At 40.7% G+C, this 5,201-nt stretch overlaps 1 pseudogene; it reads left to right on the forward strand.

Moving 5' to 3' along the window:
- The first annotated feature begins 3,500 nt into the window (after positions 1–3,500).
- LOC124993619 (40S ribosomal protein SA-like) lies at positions 3,501–4,737 on the forward strand (annotated as a pseudogene).
- The last annotated feature ends 464 nt before the right edge of the window (positions 4,738–5,201 follow it).

Below are 5,201 nucleotides of genomic sequence, written 5' to 3' on the forward strand. Positions count from 1 at the left end.
ATTTCTGTACCACCTCTGGGGTTATGGACACAACTTCAGCACAGGCTTCCATGCTGCTGCAATGCCCTCTGGGCTCTAGGTCCAGAACACGTTCAGGAGGTGCTCAGTGACTGTGTGTGCATGAATGATCCATAGGATTTGCCATCAATACTAAGTATATGGGGATAAAGGGTCAAAAGTGATTTGACTTACTGTATTTGTCATTTATTAATTGTTCACACATTTCTCCAACAATGAAAGCACTTGGGAACCTGAACTAATTCCTAAAGCTCTCTCATCAGCTATTGTGGTATTATATTCACACAACTTATTCACTGAATTTATCTGGAAAGGAACACATTCAGAGGCACATAAAGCACATTTCTCTTTCTTTTTTTTTTTTTTTGCGGTACTGGGGATCAAACTCAGGGCCTGTGCTTGCAAGGCAAGCACTCTACCTGCTGAGCTATCTCCCCAGCCCTTCTTCTTCTCTTCATAGGGACTGCACGGACACAAATCTCCTAAGCGAGGCACCTAGGGTGCTGCTTCCGCATCTCTATTAATTCTTTCCTGAAAATGGTGTCCATTTGGGGCAAGCTCAGAACTGGTTTGTTCAAGAATCTACAGGATTCTAGAGGTTGATGCAAAGAAATAAATGAGAAATAAATGAGCTTTGGAAATGTTATTATATGAAAGGAATAGTGATATATAAAAACAACAATAATGATAACTATTTTAAATTCAAAGTGCCAAAGTAAATGCTACATTAAGATGTTTAAGAGAACACTGACACCAAAATCTCTTTCATTATAACTTAGTCATAGAAAATAGAATTTAACATATCTGTAGCAATTATGTCATTAAAAGTACATTTATGCATTAAAATTAAATTTTTTTTATCCTATGACCAGAACAATTTTTCATAGATTCAGTATTAATCTGTCAATGAGTCCAAACAAAAGTTTTGATTTAATATTTGATGTTTAAAATAATCTGTTCAACATCCCTAGTAAATAGAGAAATGGAAATCACAACTACCCTAAGATTTCATCTCAACTCCAATTAGAATTGAACCTGTGAACAGGTAAACTTACAGGCAAATGGAGTTTATAGGTGGAATTAAGGTTAAGGCTTTGAGAAGGGGAGATTACCCTCTGTTATCTGGGCAAGCCAATCTGATCACAACTGTGATGGGAAATATTCAACAACAAAGAAGGGTCAGAGATGCACCATGTGAGGGTCTGGACCTGCTACAATGCTGTAGCTTTCACATGGGAGAAGGGACAAAGAACTAAGGATGCAGTGACCTCTAGAAGCCAGGGACCACTCTCAGTTTACACACAGCAAGAGCTTGGGGAACTTGGTCCTACCATGCAAGGTACTGAATTCTACCCACTACCCAAAGGAGCAGGAAAGTGATCCTTCCCCAGAGCTTCCAAAGTGAGTGATTTCAAGCTATGGAACTGTAAGATAACAAGTTTCTGCATTTCAACTGTTAGAATTGTTACTAGAGCAGTAGAAAACTAATACAACTTGCACATCAAATATCTAACAAACACCTTTAATCAGAATTTACAAAGACCTTTTAGAACACAAACTAGCAAGGTACACTACTCAATTTTTTAAAGGGGCAAAAACTTCAGCATATACATAACCATGAGGTTCTGATATGCAAGTGGCTAATAAGTATGTGGTAGAAGCTCAGCATCAGGCTTGGGTTGTAGCTCGGGGTATAGTGCTTGCCTAGTGCATGTGAGGCACTGGGTTTGGTCCTCAGCACCACATAAAAATAAATAAATAAAATAAAGATATTTAAAAAATAAGCTCAACATCACCAATCATAATGGAAATGCAGGTTAAAACCACAAAGAATGTGGCAGACAGCCTCAAATAATGGGATGTTATTTCTGAGACTAGGTTAAAAACCAATAGGCTCTGGCTTCAGTCTTGCCCACCATCTCTTGCTGCTTCACTTGCTCATGGTGACAGAAGCCAGGGACAGGATGTGAGCTGCCCTGTGGAGAAGCCATGTGGCAAAGAACTGAGGGTGGCATCAGCCCAGAGTCAGGAAGGAACTGAGGCTCTTGGTCCAAAAGCACAAAAGGAAATGAACCCAACTAACAACCCCTTGAGTGAGCCTTGAAGCAGGTTCGCCCCCAGTTTTCCCTGAGGTGACAACAGCCACAGTCAATGGCTAGAAGCCACATCTGGATCACAGGGTTGTATGAAATCCTACAGCCAGGACTGGAGATGTATCTCAGTGTTAGCGCACACATCTAGCAAGGTGAGGCCTGTGTTCAGCACCACAAAGAAAGAAAAAAAATCTACAGCCCAAGGACCTGACTAATCATACCTGACTTCTGACTCACAGAAATCGTGTTACAGAGGTTTAATCTTTTTTCTTTTTCTTTTTCTTTTTTTGGTGCTGGGGATTGAATCCAGGGCCTTGTGCTTGCAAGGCAAGCACTCTACCAACTGAGCTACATCCGCAGCTCCAGAGGTTTAATCTTAAGTCACTAAGTTTGGGGGTAAATTGTTATGTACCTATAGATAATTATTATAGATCAGCTAGAATGGTTACAATAAGAATGACATCAATACCAAGTGTTTGTAATTGTGTGAAGAAACTTGAAACCTCATACATTGCTTGTGATGTTATAAAACAGTACATCACATTGGAAAATTGTTTGATAGTTTCTTAAAATTATTGCTCAATTCAGAAGTTTTACTCCTAGTAATCTACTACCCAAGAGGAATGGAAGCATATGTCTCCATAAAATTTGTGTACGAATATGCATAGCAACATTATTTATAACAGTATAATTTGCAAACAACCCAAATGTCCACTGTCACGGTTTGGATACAATCTCATGTTTGAGACAATGTAGGAATATTCAGAGGTGAAATTAGGTTATGAGAACTACAACTAATCAGTGGTTAATCCATTTGATGAATTATTAATTTGAAAGGACTACTGGACTGGGTGGTAACTGTAGATAGGTACCAAGTTGTCACTGTGGTGTGACTCTGGGTTTATATTTTGTCCCTTGTGCCTCATGCTTTCTCTGCTTCCCAGCTGTCATGAAGTAAGCAGCTTTGCTTCATTGTGCCCTTAGAGAATGATGTCCTACTTCACCTTGAGCCCATAGCAATGTAGTTGGCTGACCATGAACTGATCCTCTAAAACTGGGAGAGGTAATAAACCCTTCTTCCTTTATGTAGTTCTTCTCAGATATTTTTGTCACAGGGATGAAAAGCTGATTAAGATATTCATCAACTGCTGAATGGATTTAAAAAAGGTGTGGTATAGCCATATCAGAATACTATTCAGCATTAAAAAAGGAGCAAACTACTGATAAACACTTCAACACACATGAGCCTCAAAACATTATGCTCACTGAAAGAAACCAGATGCAAGAGATTATATATTGTATGATGCTACTGATATGAAATGTCCAGAAAAGGCAAATCTGTAGAGATTGAAGGAGGTTGCCTAGATTTTAGGATGGAAATTAGCTATAATGGGCATGAAAGAACTTTTTGGGAAGTGAGCAAGTTTTAAAATTGATATAAGGGGATGGTTGCAGAACTGCAGATAGCAATTATGCCTCACAGAAGCTCTAAGATTATATTTAAAAATGAAAAATTAAGAGCAGTGGAAGATCTTTCAGAAGAAAACTATAACACTTGATAGAAGACTATAGATAATACCTTAATAAAGAAGGACCTCATGGTCCTGGATACACATACTTAACCATATAAAACAGAAACATTTTCCATATGTACTATATAGAAACATCTACTCAGAACACTGGTTCTGTTTTCTGCACTGCCCAGGGAGGGGTCCATACGGCGTTGTTCTTGATTCCCGTCTAACTTAAAGGGAAACTGTCACAATATCCGGAACACTTGATGTCCTCAAATTCCTTGCAGCAGGAATCCACTTAGGTGGCATCAACCTTGATTTCCAGATGGAACAATATATCTACAAAGGGAAAAGTGATGACATATACATCATAAATCTGAAGAGAACCTGGGAGAAGCTTCAGCTGGCAGCTCGTGCCATTGTTGCCATCGAAAACCCTGCCGATGCCAGAGTCATATCCTGTAGGAATACTGGCCAGTGGGCTGTGCTGAAATTGCTGCTGCCATTGTAGCCACTCCTATTGCTGGCCGCTTCCCTCCTGGAACCTTCACTAACGAGATCCAGGCAGCCTTCTGGGAGCCACATCTTCTGGCAGTTACTGATCCAAGGGCTGACCACCTGCCTCTTACAGAAGTATCTTATGTCAATCTGCCTACTATTGCTCTGTGTAACACAGACTCTCTTCTGCACTACGTGGACATTGCCATTAAATGCAACAATAAGGCAGCTCATTCTGTGGGTCTGATGTGATGGATGCTGGCCCAAGAAGTTCTGTGCATGCGTGGTACCATTTCCCGTGAACACCCACCGGAGGTCATGCCTGATCTCTACTGCTACAGAGATCCTGAAGAGATTGAAAAGGAAGAGCAGGCTGCTGCTGAAAAAGCTGTGACCAAGGAGAAATTTCAGGGTGAATGGACTGCTCCAGCTCCTGAGTTCACTGCTACTGCATGTGAGGTTGCAGACTATTCTGCAGGTGTGCAGGTGCCCTCTGTGCCTATCCAGCAGTTCCCTACTGAAGACTGGAGTGCCCAGCCGGCCACTGAAGACTGGTCTCAGCTCCCACTGCTCAGGCTACTGCGTGGGTAGGAACAGCCACTGAGTGGTCTTGAGCTGTTCTGCAGAACTTATTAAGCAAAATGGAAATAAGGTTATGGAAAATAAACACCAGTTTCTTAAAAAAAAAAAAAAAAGAACACTGGTTCTGTATATTACTAAATAATTCAACAGGATGATTCTAAAGTTTGCATAGAAGAACAAACGTGTAACAAATTACAGTTACCAAACTTCAGCTGTGACAAAAACTATTTTCTAAAAGTGCTACTGTCTCACTAATAAATCATTGTATGAAAAAGGTACACCTTGGTTGTGTAGATAGAAAACCTACCAGCGCTTATAAGGCAGCTCCATTATAGAAAGACCTTGAATCCTGCACTAGTGAGTAAAGGTGCGTCCCAGGAGAGGGAGCCTGGTCTGGACGTCATCATGGGCACACGGGCATCTGTGATCTCATCCCCTTGCTGGAGGCTACAGGTAAGGGCCTTTCCTAACACCTGGTTACTTGCAGAGTTGAGAA

Source organism: Sciurus carolinensis, chromosome 9 (genome assembly GCF_902686445.1).
Source record: "Sciurus carolinensis chromosome 9, mSciCar1.2, whole genome shotgun sequence".
NCBI lineage: Eukaryota > Metazoa > Chordata > Mammalia > Rodentia > Sciuridae > Sciurus > Sciurus carolinensis.